The following is a 21,359-nucleotide window of genomic DNA, read 5'->3' on the forward strand; positions in this document are numbered from 1 at the left end:
TTCATTGCCGTGAATTGGAAGGTGACAAATGACTTTGTGAAGGGATAAGAGAAAAAGCTTCCACGGTGACATTTAAATTGGAACCCACGTTTGATGGCATGCAGATGATTCAAATACAAGTCACCAATGCACGGTTAGAAAGGCAGATGTTTAAAATGCTTTTGCTTCCTTCATTGCTGCTTTAACATGCATCTGGAGAGTACTGTGAGCCAATGGAGCCATTGTAAATAAGCTGCAATCGTCATCTTTCAATGCCTTTGCTTGTGTTCCTCAGGTGAGCTGCGGCGTGGGGGTTATAAATAATGATTGTAATCTTAATGCTTACTATGCAGATAGAATTGCCGGTGTTAAAGTCACTTCACAGTGAGCACTCCTGACCCAGTTTCTAGGTTTACTATCCGGGAGGGGGTCATAGCGTGTCGAACTCCTATAATTCAGAACTCCACATCTGCTGCCAGCAAACATATTCATCCTTTCTCTAACCCTGTGTAGGGGGCACAGCTGGTTTCACCGTCACTGGAAGTGAGTAAATTCTCTTCTGCAATCACCATGTGCCTAATGCACACGCTTGACCATCTCTCATAGTTCTCACAAAGGTCTCCATCCTCCTCCAACAGTGACTAAGCTACTGCCATGCCAAAATCCAGGAGTGCTCCTTTAATAGCCTCTCTTTTCTTCTTAAGAGTAGTCTTTTAAGAAGACATTTGTGAACATTTGGATCTCTACCTGATTGTGATAGCTTGTGACCCGTTTGATTTACTGCGAAGAAGAGGTTCTTATAGGGGGATGTCCATGTGTGTGTATTAATGCATTTATTCACTAGCAGCGTAGCCAAAATCAAACCCTTGCAAGGTGAAAGAAAACTGTCAAATCCAGGGCTATCGATGCCTAATTGGCTTGAAAAACCCCAAGTTCCCTTGTGGTTTGTTACACACTGAAACACTGTGATTTTAGTAGGTTTGCAGACTCCATTAAACAATTTCCTTTAAATAAAGACGAACCAAATGATTAAATGTCTCTTGGTACCTTACATGAACTTACCGAGACACTAGCAATGTAAAATCTGAATATTTCCCATGAAACAACTGATATATAAATCTCTGATATGGTGCTCTCTAAAAAGGAATATTTAAACTTTTTTTTTAGCATCTTCCCTTTAAGGAAATGGGTGATGGAATGGGAAATGACACTTGTGGATCAGCAGGGACATGTCTGATGTCCATGCAGCAGCGTTTCTGTTCTCCAGCCTGTGCTGCTCTGCTCACGCTCTGCACGGTGCCTTGACCCCTGCCTAATAAATACAGGTCTGGGAAACAAGGAATCTTCAAAACATTTTTGTGGGAGGTTGGACTAAGGCTCAACTTTGCTGTTTGTCTCATCTTGGCATCTTGCTGCTCTTCTCTTTTCCCTCACCTGATCCTGACATGTCAAACAACTCAGTTTGTCTTAATGCTGAGTGGATGGTGATGGGTCCTTATTACACCAGAGCTGTTATGGAAAGGCAGTAGCTTCTTCCTGGAGTGTTTTCAGCCTTTTGCTTGGATGGTAGAATATGTCTGCCTTTGTAAACATACACATCTAAGCTGCAACTTGCCACTCATTAGCTGGATTAATTCCTCTTTTACCTCTGTTCCCAGTATGAAGAAGTTTTTAAGCCACAAAGTTAACTCCCATGTTAATTGGATAAGAATTTGCCTTTTCCATCTTTTTGCATTTTTCAACCCTGTTTCTGCTCCCTGACCACTTCTGTTTTTGTTTTCCTCTACTGGTACCATTCTGAATGTGTTCATTGGGCTTTTTGCTTCTTATACTTGGTTTGCTCAACCTCATCTTCAACACAGGCCTTTCTAGATCTCTGCTGTTATTCCTTTGTCTAGTTTCTATAGCTCACAGCCCTTTTATTCTCCTTTTCCCTCAGTCTCTTCACTCTCAGAGTTATACCTTCAGCCATGCTGTCCCAATTTGGACACAGTCCTCTCCTTTTCACCAGGCAGCCTTTTCTCTCCTCCATCAAATCCACCTTTCTATCTCTTTCCCTTTACTCAGGTTTCCTTCCAACACTCAACTATTATGTAGCATGCTGGTTTGGCTTGTCTGACTTTGCTGGAAGCTCTGCTGGGCATGGACACAACCTTATTTCAGATTATTAATAGGGCTGGGAACCCCTGGTGGGAGGATGAATTTCATGTTTCCAGGGCTGCATTGCAGAAGTCCAGTATCACCACTTGAAGGATTTGCCTTCTCCCCACCGACACAACTTAGGACACGTTTCATCGGTTCTGACTTTCTCGTAGATCAGCAGAGCGTAGCAAAGCTGTGAGTGCAGAAAACCTGCTGGTGTCCTTTCACAAGAGGGTTATTTATTCTGAAGATGGCTCCACCATGGCATTGCCAAGCCAACTGGAGCCAGCAACAACAATCTGGACCAAGGCTGGAGCAAAATCTGCCAGAATCGCATGGGACAGGAGTATTGAATCTTTGGGCATCTGGGTCCATGGATGGAGCAAGGACTTGTTGCAGCCAGGAGTCAAGCAGAGCAGCATGTGGTGCAGGAACAACAGATAATTGGGACAGGCCAGCAGCCAACCAGCCTCGTTGCATTATAAAAAAAGACTGGTTAACTGGGAGGAGCAGGAAATTAAATTGGAAGGGAGCCCTTTCACAAATACAGAGCTGGAGATGCCCTCTCTGCTTCGTCACCTTGGTAAATGCAAGTTGTGAGGTTGGCAGGACCATGGTGGTCCATGGCTACCGAGCGGGGAGAGGCAGATCTGCAGGATCCGTAAGGAAAGACTGAGCCCCACACAGACAAGCACCTGCCCTGTGCCACTGGGTCGTGGGGATTTGAAGCCCGAAGTGCCTGGGTCTGCTTGTTGTAACCAGTTTTCTGGCTCCCTTGGTCTGTGCTGGTGGCCGAGACCAAACAGAAAGAACTGGTACAGGTGAATGAGATGTTATGGATGTTCTAAAATTCTTCTATTTCCCTGGAAGAATCCATGCCTGGTGCTGGACATCCGTATACCACTGAATATCGGGACCCAAGCGTATAAACACTGGGAAGGACAATTTGGGGACAATTGCAAAACACTCGGGAGAAGGATTCATAGACTTGAGGGCCAGGAGGGACTATTATCATCATCTCGTCTGACTCCCTGCATAATACAGCTCAGGAGACCTCGGCTAATAATTTCTGCATCAAGCCCATAACTTCTGTTTGAGTTATAGCATCAATTTTCAAGAGACATCCAGTCTTGATTTAGAGAGGATATGGGTTCTTTTTATCTGTCTTCCAGTGTCTGAGCCTTGAGGGTGCACTCACATCTGGTTTTGAGCTTTTCTCTGCAAACATAAAGGCTTGATACTAACTTTTATATATATATATATATAAATATATATATATATATATATATAAAAGCTGAATTTTTCACAGTGCCTTTTTCATCCATGACTTGGGGCTTTAAACAGTACACCCCAAAAGTTTGAAGCTACTGATAACTGTTCTGCCAGAAGTTGGGATGTTATCTCCTTTCCAGAGATAGACTGGATGAACCTTTCAGAAAGCAACCCCTTTTTGGAAGATTTCCACGCAAGAGGAGGCGACCTGACAGGCAGCCCTTGCCCCGTCAAACAGCGGAACTTTGCTACTCCCATCCCACCTGAGATATGCCCAGCTCTCGCTCCAAAGCACCCAGAGCCACCAATTAAAAAGGCATAAAAGGGTTTGAATAAAAGGAAGGTTAATAGAGGCTGATGTGGGAGTAACCGGGGCTGTCAGGGAGCGATTAAACTGCCGAATAATCTTCCACCTGGAGCTGTCAGGCCGGTGCCTGATGTTTCATTCAAAGAAGGAGCTCTACATTCCTGATGAGTAAATGACAGAGAAGATTTCAATTAGAGCTGCTCTGTGACTCAAATCCTGACATATCCTGATGGTTTACTTTCAGTTCTCCTGCTGTTCTCCGGGGGATGCCAACCCATTAATAACACCTTTTTTGGGTGTAGCTGGGGGGCACAGGCGCAGTTGATGAGCAGAGACCCGTCGGTGGGTAGGGAGGCTGCACCTTTTTCGAGTTGTGAATTGCTTTTATTATCGATATTTGGATGGGACAGGAAAGGAGTTTAAAGCTGCTAATTTGAAGGAGGTGGTCCTGTTATGACATCCATGCAAGTTGAGACAAGTCCTGCAAGGAATTACCTGCAGCACCATTAATGCACCCCCAGCCTGGCCCCAGATGAGGGAGGTTCGACTTGCAGTAACATTTCCCTTTACTTTTCCACATATCTCAAAACCAACACAAAATATTTTGCAAACTCAACTTGCTTTTAGTGCAGAGTGCCCTGGGTGAGGGCAGGAAGGTAAGAAAAAACTATTAAGCTAAATGCAAAACATTTTGCTTTATGGTATTTCTTGTTTTGAATTTAGCATGAATTAAGAAATGGTTGAGTACTGTGGAAACAAAATGAAAGCTTTCATTTTGGGTCAAACAGGATGTTTCAGTTGATTGAAGGTAAGTATTTGCTCCTTTTCTCTCATTATGGTGGAAAAAATGTTTCAGGTCAACACAGAACAGCTCTGTTTTGTTTTCCAAATGAACTGAAAAATCCATTACGCTCACAGCTGTACCTGCAATATCTCTGCTACTCTGCTCCTGAGGCCCCCTATGGAGCTGTCAGCAAAACACAAGATAGAAGACAGATTAAACTCTATTTTTTTGGTGTTTCTTGCTCTTGTAGAGATGAAAGTGAGACACACCTCACAATCAAACCTGAAGCTCCCTCTGGATCCCACTCAGGAGTTTTACAAACTCTTACTCTGACCCTTATGTGTAGAAAGGCTCAAGATTTCTCCCCTCATCCCATCTCATATCTCTATTTCTTAGTGTAAAATAATGCCTGTTACTTAACCCCTGTTACTCCAGACCGTGGAAAAACCACCAGCCTGGGTGAGCCCACAGGGCATCTCTGTTCCCTGCCTCCCTCTGGCCTGGGGTCTCTCGTTTTAGCTCTGATGCGCCGTCCTGCTCCCACCAGCCTGTGCATCACCGAGCTGCTTCTCAACATCAAACCCCACCAATACCCCGCTGTGGGGACTGGATTTTCATGCTGGACACGTGGGATTTCTTTCAAGCATTTTGGTGGGACAGACTTGTGCTTGTCCCTGATTAGGAAAAGACTGTTTGTGTGCTTTCAGAATGGCTGGGTTTGAAGAAAGCAGCCTCTGGTAGAGCTAATTAGGATGGTTTGTATGTCATAAGCATTTGGATATTTTGGATCACATTTGGATCTATGCATGGCATGAGGGTGAGCAGCTTTCCCATGGGTTTAAGTAGAGCTAATCAGGAAGGTTTACATGTCATGAGCATTTCGTTATCTTGAATATTTTGGATAACATTTGGATCTATGCATGGCATGGTGGGGGGAGCAGCTTTCCTATGGGCTGAAAGTGTCTAAAGTGTTTGTTCAGTTGGAGAGTGGCTGTGGGGGTAAAAAGGTAATAGAATAATGTAACTCCATATAAATAATCCACTGTGTCAGAGAAAGAGAGTTCACATGTGTCCATCTCTCTGCATTTTAGTGTCTTCTCTATGTCTTCCTGCCCTCCCTCATGTGCATTGAGAATATTTCAGGCAGCAAAGGAGTCAGAAAGCTCTTTGCTTTTTACAGCCAATTTGCACCCTGCAGAGGTTTGGTTTCTCATGCTAATGTGCAGCAACACGCTCCTGCATTTGCTGTACAGCAACGCTACTGTTGCACTCTGTGCTGCCTTGTGCCATCTCCTGGTTAATCCTCTTCTGCTGCACCAGCTGCCCTGAGGCTGCTCTGCCTGCAACAACACTGCAACAGAGGCAAAGACTGATGGGGTCTGGCGAACTCACTGCAAGCCAGGTGAAAATCATTTCCCCACTCTGTTAAACTTGAGAAGAATGGTTCTCAAGCTGTTTTGCTTCTTAGGGCGTGTTTCTGTACCATGTTCCCCTTCACTTCAGTGCAAAGTGATGGGAAAGTAGGTGGAAAACTGCCAGGTGTGAACCTGTAGATGAAGCCAGTCAAAGTTTACAAGTCAGATATGAAAACCTCTTTTTTTTTTTCCCTTTGGGCTGTGACAGCCCAGGCTGTCTGACAACAGTCTGATTTACATCCATCGCTCCCTTTTCAGCACCCCTTAATTCATCCTCATCACCAGTCGCTGCATGCAATACATCTCAGCAAAGAAGTGTAAGCTCATGTCTGGGCTTTGCTTTTTTCCCTGTTTGCACCCTGCAAAGGGACACACGTGAAGTGACACCTCTGAGCTGGTTCTGAACCTCAGGAAATGTTGTCAGGGGTGAGCATGATTTTCTAACTCACTCTTTCCTCTTCGAGGCTCTGGCACAAATTTACTGCCTCGTTCTTTCTGCTGTCCATCGGGCTTCACTTTAATGAGCGCTTGGAGGGTCGTTCAGCATTAGTTTGGTGTGCAAAGGGGCACAACCTCAGTTTAAGATTTAAGACCAGAAGCCCTTTGCTGCAAAGCTTGTCCCTACCATAGCTTTGACTCTGTGGACAGCACTTAGGTATAAAACCCCGTAAGGAAAGTTGATGTTTTTTTGCTAGCTTGTAATGATGCTGTGCATGGAGGACCAAAACTATTATGTGAATTTTTAAGGCTAGATTCATCAGGGGAGAGCAAAATTTGGAGCCAGTGTGCTGTGGAGTTTGCCTTGCACGTCTTGAGCCTAATTGGTGGAAGTTACACAGCCAGGGACAGATTTCCATTTGCTCTACTCACCCGGAGCACAGAAAGAGGGAAGAAGTAGTCCAGGGTTTTGCTGACGTCTGTGTTTGCCTTTTGCCTACATAAGCATTTGAATGACAATAAATATCAAATAATTCTAGTTATAATTGCTGGGTTCTGGTATTTTTAGAAAACTATTTGTAGAAGCAGAAGCAAAGCTGAGAACTTCTTTCCAAGAGGCTCCTGGAGACTAAAACCTCTCACACGTTTTAGCAAACAGCAGTGGGAAATGCTTTGTAAGCTTATTTTTCCCCCCTCTCCCTCTTTTCATTTCTGCTCATGGTACCTTTATCTTGACCTCCATAAGGGCTTTCATATTTTTAGTTTCTTCTCAAATGCCTCCTGTCCTGCTTTTCTTGTCTAGGGCTGTGTCTGCCCTACTGAGCTATGAGGTTTCAGACAGAAATGTGCTATTTTACCTCTTATGTGTGATGCAAGTCCAAAGCCAGCCCCACTGACAGAAAAAGGTAGTGCATTTACCATGAGTACCCTGGGGATTTTAGGTATGCCACTGTGCCTTTTCCCAAGGCGTGCTCCCCTCCTAGAGTGTGTTTCCAGCATCCCCATCATGTCCTCAGACAACAATGATAAAATGGGCTCTGCTGTGTTGAGCACAGTGCTGCACTTACAGACACTCTGTGATGCAGGGTCTTTATCCCTTCTCTGGCAGGGGAGAGGCTACAGGTGAGACACAGCAGTGGGTGGGATGCTCCAGGACAACTACACATCCATGGCAGCTCCTCACAAGTTCATATGGCGATTTTTAGATGTTATTTTTGTCTTCTAGCATGGGGAAGAGGAAGGAGCTTTTGAGGCTGGGCTGAGAGACAGCTGGTGGAGTCAGGAATTCCCATGGCAGTAATGTTGTCGTTCCATCTATACGTCCTACATGAGGAGGCCTCTGTAATGATGTCCTAGAGATATGCTATCCATGGCAGAAGCCTTCCTTCCCAGATACAAGATGTTGCTGATTTATTTTCTTTTTCCCTCACACCATGTGCCACATGTACCCACTGCTGAGTTCAGTCTTGGGGATGTGCTCTTGATTTTGGGGACAGGAGGTGTGCTCACAGGAGCTCCACGCGGGCCTTCCTCTGGGCCTGTGCATGGTGGTTGCGCTGTACATGGCAGGTGAGCAGCATATTAGACATTACGAGGGTTTGTTGCATCCAGTTACTTTGCCCTGTTACTCTGTCCTGCTTTCTTTCCTATGTGTGCATCAGCAAAGGAAAGGCAGGATTTATAGTCGCTTCTCACAGCTTTCAACACCTGCCCGTGCAGGGGAGGCTTTGCTCCTGTCTGCAGTACCGCACCAAGCATCTGTTTAATAGAAGCTGTTACACAGACTCTAAGTGATGAAACTAAATGGAGCCTATTTTTAATAAACTTGAGAATAAAGAGTGAGAGAGAGAGGAAGGAGAGGTGGGCGCGGGAGAGAAAGAGCAAGAGGAAGTGAATTCCCAGTGATCATTAGCTGGCGGAGTGTCTTTGACATGCAGGTCTCCGCAAATGCGCGTGTTGAAAGTTTAGTGGTGGAGGCAGCACACCTAATGGGATCTCGGGGGAGGCGTCTTCTCGCCTAAGGATAACAGCCTGCGAGACAAAGCTGTCAGCTTGTTCTGATTTACTGCTCTCTTGCAGCAGGGAGATAAAAGTTGGCGCTTCTTGTAACAGATCCGGCGACGGGACTTCTTATGGCAACACTACATCAAAACCGAAAAAGGTGCAGGTGACTTGATCAGGCAGGATGAGGAGGGAGAAAAATGTACAAACAAAAATAGCGTTGTGTTTTAGATCCAGAAGATGCCTGGTGTATCAGACTCATTTACTGAGAAGTATGTGCTGTAAACTCTCCAGCTCAGTGACTAGAGGAATGGCTACTAAAACAGGCTCTTTGCAGGAAAACCCCAATGTGAAAAAGATTATGTAATAAATGAACATTTATTTATAATCAGATTTCCAAATAACAAGTTTAGACTTCTTTTACTCTGAATACAACATGGTGATGCAAGCGTTAAAGTGAGACTTTGCAGACTTCAGTTCTATGTTGGTTTGTATTTCCTGTGCAGCCTCAGTCAAGTAAAGTCCCTCTTTGCTCTTCTTGTCCCTCCCTGCAAATCAGCCTTTGTGGCACGTTCATAGCTGGCGAGGCTCTTGCAGAGATCTTCTTAACATCCTGAGGGACAAATGAGCATGACAGCAATGGAGACAACAGAAATAACTTAGGAAGAGTTACAGGCTTGCAAGTATGGCTAACTGTACTGTAAGATCACAGCTCCAAATACATTATAATCCCGAGGAGAAGCACCTTGCTTCTAATTTTCTTGGTGGCAGTGGCTGACAGGGATGAGAGTGCCAGAACCAAGACCAGATCAAGAGTTTTGTTGTTGGTGTAGGACTTTGGCTTGGTTTTTCCCTGTAGAGCAGAGTAGAGGGGATGTGCTGGTAGTTGTTAAATTCACAGGCAACATCATTCTCAAAAAAGTCATCGAGCTAAAAGGAGGGTGAGGCTGGAGGCTGTACTGGGCCCAGCATGCGGGGATGGATGGACACTTGGTCTCAACCTCCGTGACTCTTCCTCCAACCCTGAGAAAGACAAGTCTTAGAGTAGATACGACAAAAATCAAGGCCAGAGAGAGAAAACAAGAGGCCAAAGGGGAGGTGACATCCTTCTGTCCTCATCTCTCATCTTCTCCAACAGCGTGTCCTGGGGGAGCAGCACAGGATGGATGTAGTCATCTCTGAGTGGGGAGAGCTGGGGGTGATCTCCCCTGGGGGACTCACTGAAAGAAACATCTCTGGGCAGGTTCTGGGTTCAGGTCCCCTGAGCCAGTGTCTGGTGTCATTGCTCAAGACTGCTGCGCCATTCCTAACCTCAGCCTTCTGGGATTTAGTTTGGTTTTTACTTTATGTTAGACTGATGGCAAGAGTAGAGTGCTGTACAGATGACTCCGGAGTGGAATCGGCGTGCGTAAACAAACAGGGAGATGGGAGACATTTTTCTCTTTAATGTCATTTTGAGTCTTTATGGAGCTGTCTGTTTATCGCCAGTCTGTAGGTCCACAGATGATGAGATGGATGAAATGGGATGATAAGCTTACACTAGCAGAGAAACTATCAACAGACCTGTTGATTTATTGCCCTTCTCAACTCAGGTGAATTTAGGGGTGAGGGGAGGATAAATTTTCCCCTACTGTTTTTTTTTTTGCTGCTCTTTTGTAGCCATTAACTCTCCATGGACCATGACTTTCATTTCCCATCATCTTTGAATTATTTAGTCTGGGATTAAGGTAGAAGGTAATTTCAAGAGTTGAAAAGAGGCAGAGCAAAACCCAAACTTTAATTTAATTCTGACTGTGGCTGCCTTAAATTCTGCCCTTTATCAGGGCTTACATCAAAGACAGACTGATAGGGATGTTGCTATGGGCAAGCGGAGATGACAGCCTTGCCTAGATGGTCAAGCAATTGTGGACCAGTCCTACAAGGAGACTAAGGTGACCAAAAAGATTCAATAGAGGTACAAACAGCTTTAGGATATGGACTTTGGTATGTATAGTCACGTAACAAGCAGACGAATACTACACTGTTCTTTATGTGTAACTGTACAGTGAACAGAAAGCGTTTTCAACCATTTTAATTAAGGTTGAAAGTTACCATAAACACTTAAATCAAGAGGGTTTAGGAATAGTTTTGATTCTTCCCCCAAATTCACTCCTTCACCTTGAAATAGTGCTTAAGGACAGAAGCATAATTGCTGCCTCACTTGGAAGAAACAAATAGCTCCGTGTCTACTGTGTCCCCTCTAATGGATTAAAACTTCTTTCTGAACTTCAATAGTGATCCTCTGGGCTGGTTCCCACACTTTGCCATCCATCCCCCCCATCACCAGCGTGCAGGGAGCTCAGGCTCCACAGAAACACCAGGTTTCACTTCTCTATGGAGCTTCTCCTTAAACAGACCCAAAATTCTGTGTTCGTTTCTGATATTGTTGAGAGCCTTGTGCAAACAGGAATCCATGGCAAACCTTTAATAGGGTAACTGGCCCATGTGCGGCACACATGAGCATAGCATGCAACAAAGCAAAGCGATAAAAAATCAGGAATAGGAAAGAAGATGAGAAGATATTTACCTTATTCTCTTCCAATGTTTGCTTCCCCACCTTTGGGGTAGATTTTCCTTTTCTGGATTATCTAGTGCAAAAAAAAAACCCCCAAAACACCAGAAGTTCAGCAGTTACACAGTTTTGCAGCCTGAGAAACAGCCTACACCAGCACACCTGCCTGGGGCCAGCCGTCCTGTATTGGTGGGAGAGGGTGAACCCTGGCTTCAAGTGGTGGCTCTTGGTCAAAAACGTAGAGAGGCACTAGAAGTTAATGTAGCTCATCATGTTTGTGATGGTTGCAGTGCACATTAGGAAGCGCCATCAGTGTTCAGTGGCTCATAGTTTGCTCAGTGAAATTGTGGCCGAGCCTACTTTGCATGTACCTATCCTGCTGATTGCTCTCCTCCTTCCCCAGTTAGGAGGGAAAAGATAAAATCCATGTTAATTAAAAGCTAATTGATGACAAGATGACAATACTAATATAACAGCCCAAGTTCCTAAGTAACAACAGGCTCCTAAATACCACCAATCCAATTTTTAAAAGGCAGAATCAATGTTCTAATACCTAAAAACTTTTCTCACTAATTGTGGAAAATTAAAGGTCCAACTTGGTTGTTATCCAGGTGTGTTGAGTCACTATAGCACCCAAGGAGGTGCATGTTGTGCATGAACAGCAAGAGGGACCCCAAACCCTGCAACAGCTGGGGGTGCTGGCAGGAGCAGCAGCAATATCAGCACCATGTCTGTCCCATGAACATCTCAGCAGTGCAGATGAAGCTGAATTTCTGCAAGGATGGGAGGTCTCCCAGTCCTGCCCCGGCCCAGGGCCAAGGTGGGAGGGGACAGCTCGGGAGGATGAGAACTGCAGCTGCTGCCAAGGAAGGAGGGATGTGGCAGAGAGCAGTGCTGCTGGGGAGGTGCTCTTGGCCCCAGAATGGATGCTCGCTCATAAACCCGTCCTGAATGTGCCAGTAAACAGCAGGAGCCAGCTGGGCTTTTGTGGGCTCTGGCCCAGGTGCCAGCAAGCCCAGGCCATTTCAGCTGCCGCTGGCAGTGCCCTCTCTTGCCTAAGCGTGCAGCTGGCTCTGCCTCTGGGCAGGGATGGAAGTCACTGCAGCGCTGTGATCTGCTCTGGGCTGGCAGAGCAGCTTTGTCCAAGCTCCCTTGGAGACCCCGTGGCCCCCTCCATGGGAGAAAGCCTGGTACACTATCCCCCGTGGGGAGTCCAAACAGTTTGTGCCTCTCGTTGGCTTCCACACTCCCCCATTTTCCTCTGCCAGGCCAGGCAGGGTGCAAACGGGCATCACAGATTGGGACCATCACACATGCTGCTCTGGGACCAGAGCAGGGCTGGCCACTAGCCACCCAGCAAATACTAGCCTTTCATCCCCTAGCATACTGTTCCCTAAGCCCAGGAGCCAGCAGCTGGTCAGCATCAGGGTAATTTCATCCTCAGTATAATCTGCAAGTTCCTCCTGGTCCCTCCTTGCCCAGCTGGGAGCACCAGGCTCATTGCTGCAGTCCTGCTGGCTCTTTGGGAGCTCCTTGCTGGAGGTGCACGTGACTGGCACCCTAACCCATGCAACAGAGCAGCCCCAACATCACTTCTTGATAACAAGGATCCATTACATGAAGGTAATGGCTTTGAAGGACAGAGATATTTGAGTTAAAGAAAAATTAATTCTACTCTGTATTTTTTTTTTTTTTTAATTTGCTTTTTATTTATTCTGTGAATCTGTATTCTCTTAGTGAAGCATCCATGACTGGTAGCTCTTTCAGGAACTTGGTGAGGCACCCGGAGTTATTGGGGAGGGTTGAGGGTAAATAAAATCTAGGGAGGGAAGATGTGGAGTCAGTAGTCACAGTTGGTTTGGATAATGAATCTGCTAAGCCATCATCCAAGGAAGCAAAGAGAGAAACCTGCCAAGAGAGCTCTGTAAATAAAACCAAAGAAGACAGGTGAAAGGTACTGTGGGTAGCACAGAGTTGGCTTCAGACATGTCTATTTTCTAAGCAAGATTTCACATTTCCTCTGAGTAGAAAATAAGAGGACTAGCGACCGATCTGACAAAGACTCTTGGCTTTTCACGGGGAGGGTCTTCAAGTTTTTATCGCCCCCCCAAAGTAAAATCAAGCCACGAAACTCTTGGACTCTTTCAGCAGATCTGCCTCTCTGTGGAAGAACCCATGACAGGCTGTTTAATAACTGAGCCACACGTAAACTCTGCCCTGGGACCTGAAAAGATGCCTGTGCTGGAACATGATGTACCAACCCATGGAGCTGGGCTGTTCCAGTGTCACCGAGGGGAGTGCACAGGCACCCAGCGCTCTCTGCTTTGTGTGATGATATTCTGGAGGTGTGAGAAACTTTAAATCACGGCAAGGCCTCTTTGGTCTCTTTGCAGGCAGCTGATGAGGAAGACTGTGCTCAGCTGAGATACCGGTGCTGCTGGGTCCTCTCAGGGGAAATCTGCTCTGACACATGTAAAAAGCAAGGTTTGCAAGTTTTCCCCTCTGTTCCCACGGTCTCATGAGTTGTGTAAGGAGCTGGGAAGGGTTGGAGAGTGAGGTGCTTCAGTCTGGCTGGTCCCAATTTTGTAGCTTGCTGTGGCTTGTGGGAATTATTGCTCAGAGTTGGGATTCAGCAGTAGTAGCACTGTGTAAATGTCAAATAGTCATATTCTTTATAAATGTTCCTCACACCCAGGTCTGAAGTGATTTCAGAACTGTTCCCTGAGGGGTTTGGTTGCTGTCCTACACATGGGAAAATAACTGCTGGATTGGGACTTTGCCATGACCTGGCAGCACCCATGGGACTCCTGCACGCTGCTGTGATCTAATCCTCATGAAGTCTGACCCTTCCTTTCAAATGAAGGCTAATCCATCACTCCCTGATTGTGAAGAGCATTAGCGGCTGACAAATGCGGTGTTTACGGTGGCAATAACAGCCTGATTGATGGCTGGGGCTGGGGAACTGCAGCTGGCAACTCTCCTGGTGACCAGCTGGTGGGGCAGGGACAGAGCTGCCATGTCGAGCATTTCCAAAGGTGAGGTTTAGTATCTATGTGTGGAGGCTGATGGGGAATAAAAGGGTTATTCTGGAGCTTCCCAGTGTTTTTGGCAGGTCTGTGCCCATGTCCAGCACTCCCAGGGCTGCTGGGGCAAAGAGGAGTAGTCAGGTGTGGCTGCCTTCTGCTGCTGAGCTCCAAACTCCGTTGCATTCAGCCTTTTCAGCAAAGATAAATAAACTTTGCTATTAGCTTTTTTTTTTTTATTGCCTAAATCATGCAAGAAAAAGCATTCACTGACCTGTTCTGCTCTAAACTATGGGTGGTCCTGAAGACCATGAAGATAGACAACTTTTTAGAACCGCTAGGCAGAAGTACTGCATGCTTTGTTGAGTTTTTCATTAGGATTTTTCTCCCTTGTCTGTGCATTTTTCACACCCACTGGATTATGCATTTGCTTGCATTGTAATGAGAATAGCTGCAGTCATGGTAGTTTTTGGGTTTTTTTTAATCTTCATATAAAAATGTTATAAGACATAAGCAAGCTGTCAAAGTTAGAAGGAAACATCCCATTTGTTCATGTGTTTTCATGTGTCTTGTGGTGGAAACGCAAAGTGAACCTGGGCTGCAATCTGGACTCCGCAGTGAGTTGTGAACCGTGTGGTGAGGGTGCCACGTGAACTGAATATGAATCAAACCCTGCAACTGTGGCGGAACTGGGGATGTTGAAAAACTAGTACCAAAAAATGTAAATTTAAACTCTGAAAGAAGGGATTGAAAGCAGATTTAATTGCCTCAGTAAAAGGGTAACATGAAAATTATGGGGGTCGGAGGAGACTAAATGTACCTCAGGAATCAGATTAGACTGTTACTGTGTGATGGATGAATGGCAGAAGCCTGACGGAACGCTATTACACTGATCCAATTACACAGAAAATGTGGATAAGTGGTTAAAAAAGGTGAGTGGAAGGCAGGAGCTCTTGCAGGGGGTCTTTGCATCATGGTGCGACCCTGGGCTGAATCTTCTTTTGAGTATGCTTGGACCATGTGGAGTCTGACCCTTGTTTGATCCTGGGAGCTGTGTGACCTTGTTCATGTGGTTGGGCAGGTTAATGTGTTCTTTGGAAAATGTGCTGAGCTAATTTTGGCAGGGTCGGTGTTAATATGTGTCACTGTTGACAACAGGGACACAGGTTGGGTGTCTCCACACAGCACTACTTGCAGACATGGGGACAGGAGAGAGCTCACCTAAATTGTAAACGTCTACATCTGTGTGAACTGTTTAAGGCTCCCTTTGTAATCAATAAGAAAAAGAATCCCAGCTGCTCCTTGACTAGAAGTTATCTCACTGGTTTTAGACATAAGCATTGCAATAAGATGAGGAACAGCTAAGGAATGACTGCTTGGGTTTCCCTAGAATGCTCAGGAATAAACACAGGACACACAGTGGAGGCATCAGCATATGTGGGGTTAAGCCAGTGTCGTGAGAAGGGCAGTGAAGAGATTTAATTTAGCTACAGATAGGTCGGAGCAGGACAGCAGTGCCTGCTCCCCTGCAGTCCCATTCTGCTGGTGCTGAGGATGAGGTATTCCTGGTTTGGGAACCTGCTGGTGCGAGCGCTGCATGTTGAAATCACTAGAGAAACTTCTTCAGTGTTGCAAAAGAGGTTCCGTGATGATGTGGCTTGTGCAGTCCCTCTGCCTGTCACCGGTGCCTCTGGAGTGACCGCAGGGGGTGGCACTTTGTCAATGGAAGTGTCAGAGGCTTCCAGAGCTGATGAAGTGTCACCGTGCTGGCAGGCAGAGACATGAGAGGCGCTGAAACAAAGGGGAGTTGCTAGGTCCTTAGCATTCTTTTCTAATAAGGTGGTGGCCAGAAGTGGGAGCATCAGAAAAGATTTTTGCCACTCATAAAAAGTTTCCATGCTGTCTCCTATTTCCAGGAGCTGATTGCTTTGGCCAGCACCAGTTTTCCAGGAAAAAAAGAACCCAATCACCCCCCCCACATACTCCCATCCAACAAAATATATCTGTTAAAAACAGGTGTTTCTGAATATGTGTGATTTGCCTGAGAATAAAACAGTGATGTTCTGGGGAGGAGGCTGATATCTTATCAACATACTGATACAGATCAAAGTGCAAAGGTAAGGGACAAGGCACCATTAGCAGTGGGTGCTGGGTGTGACTCTGCCACAGACTCACAGTGCTACCTTTGTCAAATCATTTAATCTGTGAGTGTCTCTGGCTGTCTTGGTAGAAGAAAATAAAAGTACTTGTTTACCCACCATTCAGGGGAGCTGCAGGGCTTTGTTATTCGGTGTTTAGGAAGCATTTGTGTAATGGCACGATCAAAAAATGATGCTATGCAAGCGCAGAAGTTTATTCTGATTAAATTAATTGTACAACTGCTCCCTGATAGTTCCAAACCCAGGGCTCCCAGAGGAGACTGCATTACAGTCTGTTGTTTTTCGTAATCCAAACACAGAAGCTCTTTCTGCACACAGCAGGTTGGTGGGTTATCAGAGATTGGATCTAGTTTAACTTCAGAAATAATGTGAATGTCCGGAGAGCCAAAGTGTCTGTCTGCAAATGGGGTCAAGTGGGGAGAGATGTCATTAAGTGAACTACACTAGGAGCAGGCAAATGACTTTAACCATGGGAACACCTCAGAAGCTGAAGCTGCTTATTCTGCAGGTGAGTTTGCTGTGGCCTTGCAGGGAGTCCCCAGGGGTGACTCTTCCAGCTCCCTTTGAGGTGAACATCATGAGACATCTTCATGGCAGCACAGCCTGCAGCACGCTTCGTGTTGACTACATCTTGTCCAAAAAATGTTCATTTGAAGGGTTTTCGTGCAATATCAGTCTAGAGGATTTTTGAAAAAAAACAAAAACAAGCAAACGAAAAATCTCTTATTTTAACCTCAATCTCCCATAAGTCCTTCCTGAAACTGCATGAGCTGGCATGTAGACATCAGAAGGCACATGTGTATGCCAGCTGTATAACTCACCTGTCGTCCATCCTTTTGTCTTCTGTGTGTATCTCCTTCTCTTCACGTTTTGGGAAACCTTTTTTATCTTTGCCAACTCATTTTCTCCACTATTGCTGCCATTCCTGACTCCGGTGCAGGCTCTCAGCACTGCAGCAGAGTCCCTCAGCCTGTGGATTTCTTGTATTCATCAGCTTTTTAAAGCCCCTTGAAAGCTGCCGTAGGTAAAAGAACTGCGGGAAGCCATAATTTGGGAAGTTTTCAGAGCCGCTTGTAGCTTTTTTGCCTGCTGCCATGCCTGACAACTTGAACTTGTGGAGTTATTCATTGGAAATAAAGCATTTGAGGAATATAGCTATTGATTGTTATGAATGATTTATGTACTATTTATATTGCTGTAGCCTCTAATGACTTCTTATGGATTGGGGCTGTAAGGTGTTAAGCTGTGCACACAACTGCACTGACACGATGTGTTTAGTCAAGGGTAGTAAACCAGGTGGGTGAAACAATCACATTTGGTGTTGTAGGTGATGGTCACAGTGCGACCTGCCCTGCTGTTAGCAAGTATTTGGTGTAAGCATCTTGTCACAGGTAAATTCTAATGAGGTATTTGAAGGAGGAGAACATGCTTTTACATTCCTCCCATGGACAGCATGGTAATATGCCAAAAAAAAAATTAAAAGCTTGTTGGAAAATGTAACCGACGGGCAATAAAAGCTGGCATTATTATCAGAGCAGAAGGTGGGCTTGATATTTTTTGCCCTGTCTGCAAGCAGGTTGCCTTTGTTGTGCTGTGTGGCTTCTCTCACCGTTGCCTGTTAAATGCTAATGTTAAAGTCCATCTGTGCTCTCTTACACACATTTTAGCCAAGGGGCTGGCTTGCAAAATCAGGCTTATGCGCATTAACAGTCAGTTAGTTGACCTGTGGGAGAGGGCACCAGCATTTCTTGGTGCCGTTTCTGTTCCCCGAGCTCTCACTGGATCGCACACTTAGTCCACTCCTATCTACTTATTAATAACTCGTATTTCTTGTGAGATTAATGAAGTGAACTTTCGAAGATGGCAGGCAGGATCCTTACTCAGAGTGCTCGTAGTCCAGTGAAATAATTCAGCTCTGTTGGATTGTTGTAAAAAAAAAAAAAAAACCCAATTTAATCATGGAAGATTAGCATATGCCCACAGGCATCACTGAGATAAAGGGCACTAAGCCCAGGCCAGAGGCTCAATCAGACCCCAAAGCAGTAAAATATGAATATCTGTAAATTGACAGATTTGGTTTAAGTAAGTAGTGTCTCTGGTACCTCAATACCCCTGCCCAGGTGATCACCAGATTGGTTTCACAGGTGCTCTTTCAGTAACCGCATACAATAAGTCGTGTTTTCAATTCATGCCAATCAACGGTGTTTTGGATACATAACAAAGCCTCTCACAACTTTCCGAATGTTCAGCATTTTCACCGAGTCTGATCTCTGGGGACACTCATATGATAATTATTCCCCTCCATTGCCCCCAACTTGGCTGCTTTTCTTTCAGGCCAGGAGATTTCACCACTTTGGCAGGGCCTTTAATAAAGACATTTTCATTTACATGGCTGTTGTGTTTCTCTCCCATCAGGCATCCATCTGGCTGGGCGGTCATGAAAGTATTCATCATAGGGGTGTCTAGACACCCACTCCACTGTGGGAAATTCAGTGCAAGGAGACTTTACATCGGATTTCACTGCTTCAAAATGCTATTGATTTTACTTGAAGAAGACGACCGAATGTTTTGAAAGTTTTAATAAGTTCACCTTTAAAAAAAAAAAAAAAATGTTATACCTGTTTTCTGAAGCTGGAAACTTTGGTCGTTTCAGATGGGGTTTTAGTTACAAAACATCCTAAGCATCCTTATCGTGAACAAAGCTTAAGCATGAGTTTAACATATAGAATTCGATAGGCTTCAACAAGGGAAAAAGGCTTCCAGTTTAAAAAACCACAACTCTGTTGGGTTGTGAACTTCCACAGGCTGAATACTTTCCAGAATGAAGACCTATGTTCTGAAAATCAAACCTACCGAGTGACTTAATACAACCATAAAATCTCTGCCTTTTCTACCCCTTGACTTCATGGAGTTACAGTTTAGCTGTAAGCTTTTATTGTGTGTTTTGCTTTGGTGTGTGTGCACTTGCTAAATTGTATTATTGAAAGTAATATAACACAACTGAAAAGGGATAATACACCAGGGCTGTATGTATTTAATGAAGACCCAAAGGCCACGAAGAAATAATTTTGACCCAACCATGCCCCTGAATATTGAGTTTTGCCCGAGAGTAAAGATAGATTTGAAACATAATTCCGGAGCATCTGTTCTGCTGCCATCCAGCTGCTGGCAAAGAGGCTTCTTTAACAAATAAAACAGAATATGAGATGGGTGAAAGCAGAGGGCAAGAGTGAGGAGGAGGCTGTCTGAGGACAGGCCTCCATCTGCAGGTCCTGTGGCAGCTCTGATGGCTCCTCCTCAAGGGCAGGAGAGACCTTCTCAAAGAAAACACGTCGAAGCTGTGGACCAAAGGTTCTTACTGGTTTGAACTGCTTTGGAAATATAACAGTGCTGATGAGCAGGGGATTGTGACAACACCTCCCAGGAGCCAAGGTGTGAATGTTCAAAGATATTGGTTTTTAAGCAGCAGAAACATTTTTGTCTGAGAAACAGAAAATAAATGAGAACCACAAGATAGGACATTTATGCAAGGCACCTAATGTGGAAACTGTTTATGAAGAGGAAAACCCACCAGTCAAACTAAAAGGAGGGAAATATGAGAGCGCCACAGGGCCTAAGCCAGGTTTTAACTATTGGAGAGCAAGATGGGTCATGCGAGTCGTTCTCTGGAGGGGAATTATCTCACTTTAGTAAGTGAAGATGTTATAAAAAATAAAAAGAAGAATCAGATTTATGTAGAAAACCTCAGTGTCCACTGGAAAAAGTGGACCTCACCTCAGAATCAAAGATGACGTGGAGGCACAACAGCGTGTAACATCTGTGCAACGTGAGCCAGTGCTGGTATGGGACCATTGCTTCATGTCCATGGTGTAACAGGTTATTCTTGTTGGTGAGAAATATTAGGAGTTTAATGCAATTTAACTCTTTTGGGGCATTCTGATAAACATTCAGAAATATGGTATATTTTAACAAAAACTGAAAAAAATAAAAGCACCACAGGAAAAAACTTTTCTGAACAGCTCTAGTGCCTAGCTGGCTCAAGCTCAGATAAATATTAGGAAGTCCCAAAGAGATTAATATAGTGTGAGATCTCTGTGTTTGAGGGCACCATGAGGACTTGCAGGTCAGAGAAATCAGAACTCCCAGATTGGTTTGTAACCCAAATACCTCCTGGTCCATCAAATCCTCTTGTGCGTTGCGTGTTGCCACACGGGATCCCCAAAAGGCTTGTACTGACTTACCCATAAGCGATTATTTTGTTTCCTAAAGACATGTTTGTTCAACTTTGTCCCTTAAACAAGAACAAAACACTCTGCATAATTCAGCATCATAAGAACAATGAATTAATTAAGAGGTGTTGGATGGATTAAGTCATGTGTAAGGCCTGGTGTTATAAGACAATAGTTAAACAACCCGTTGTATTACTGTAATCAGAGTTATAGAAATTACAGTAAAGGAGCACCAAAAGGTAATTTCCAGTTTGGCTAAACCCTCTCTGATTCCCTCTGGCCAAAATTCAATGCCCCTATAGAAATCTCTAATCCTCACACAGAACACTGAAGCTTTTTACACAAGCTCATTTACTGCTGAGAGCTTCATCTTGGCTTCAGCTGAGCTGATAAGTAGGCACAGAAAGACTTTCAGATTAGGAAGACAAATAAATATTTGAAAATGATTAAACTAAAAGAAGGTTCAATTGTATAATGTTCCAGGGCTGATTTAGGTACATGAAATCGAGAAACAGAAAGTGAATACAGCGATCCCTGGGTCTGCAGAAGCTGATACACGTGATGTGGGATCACCTCCTGGTACAAGAAGAAGGTTGATTTAAACATCTTCAGTTTGCTTGAATTGGCATCATTGTACTGAGCCAAAGATGGTAGAGTAAATCTAGAGTAAACCAGTTGAGATCTGCCACTGATCAGTACATTTTGTCGTTCTTTCTTGCTCTCCTGAGTATATTCTACATATGCATACAGTGACAACTGACCCTGAGACAAAAAAAAAGTAACCTGTTGTAGGAAGAACTTGTGTTTAATACAAGATAGATGCACATTGCAGCACTTAAACTGAGATCTACGGAATGTGCGAGGCAGATAACTGCGTCTGCACATGCATCTGGTGAAAACTGTGAGTACTCGAATAGTGCTTATGATTCAGTGCACGGTCTAGGAAACAGGTCAGCGTGATCTATCACTGTGGCCTGCGCTTTGTGCTGGTCCTGCGGACAGCGGGAAGCTTCCAAACCCCTGACATATCGGCTTTTCTGTCCTTGATACATACTCTAT

The 21,359-nt window shown here is 44.8% G+C and overlaps 1 long non-coding RNA gene across 1 annotated transcript; it reads left to right on the forward strand.

The window, feature by feature from the left end:
* The first annotated feature begins 12,379 nt into the window (after window positions 1–12,379).
* Window positions 12,380–21,120, forward strand: LOC110358945 (uncharacterized). Its single transcript, XR_002413780.2, has 4 exons — window positions 12,380–12,512; window positions 13,283–13,373; window positions 13,585–13,924; window positions 18,487–21,120. It is a non-coding gene; the product is annotated as an uncharacterized LOC110358945 (long non-coding RNA).
* Window positions 21,121–21,359: the final 239 nt, after the last annotated feature.

This window comes from Columba livia, chromosome 16 (assembly GCF_036013475.1).
Source record: "Columba livia isolate bColLiv1 breed racing homer chromosome 16, bColLiv1.pat.W.v2, whole genome shotgun sequence".
Classification (NCBI taxonomy): Eukaryota; Metazoa; Chordata; class Aves; order Columbiformes; family Columbidae; genus Columba; species Columba livia.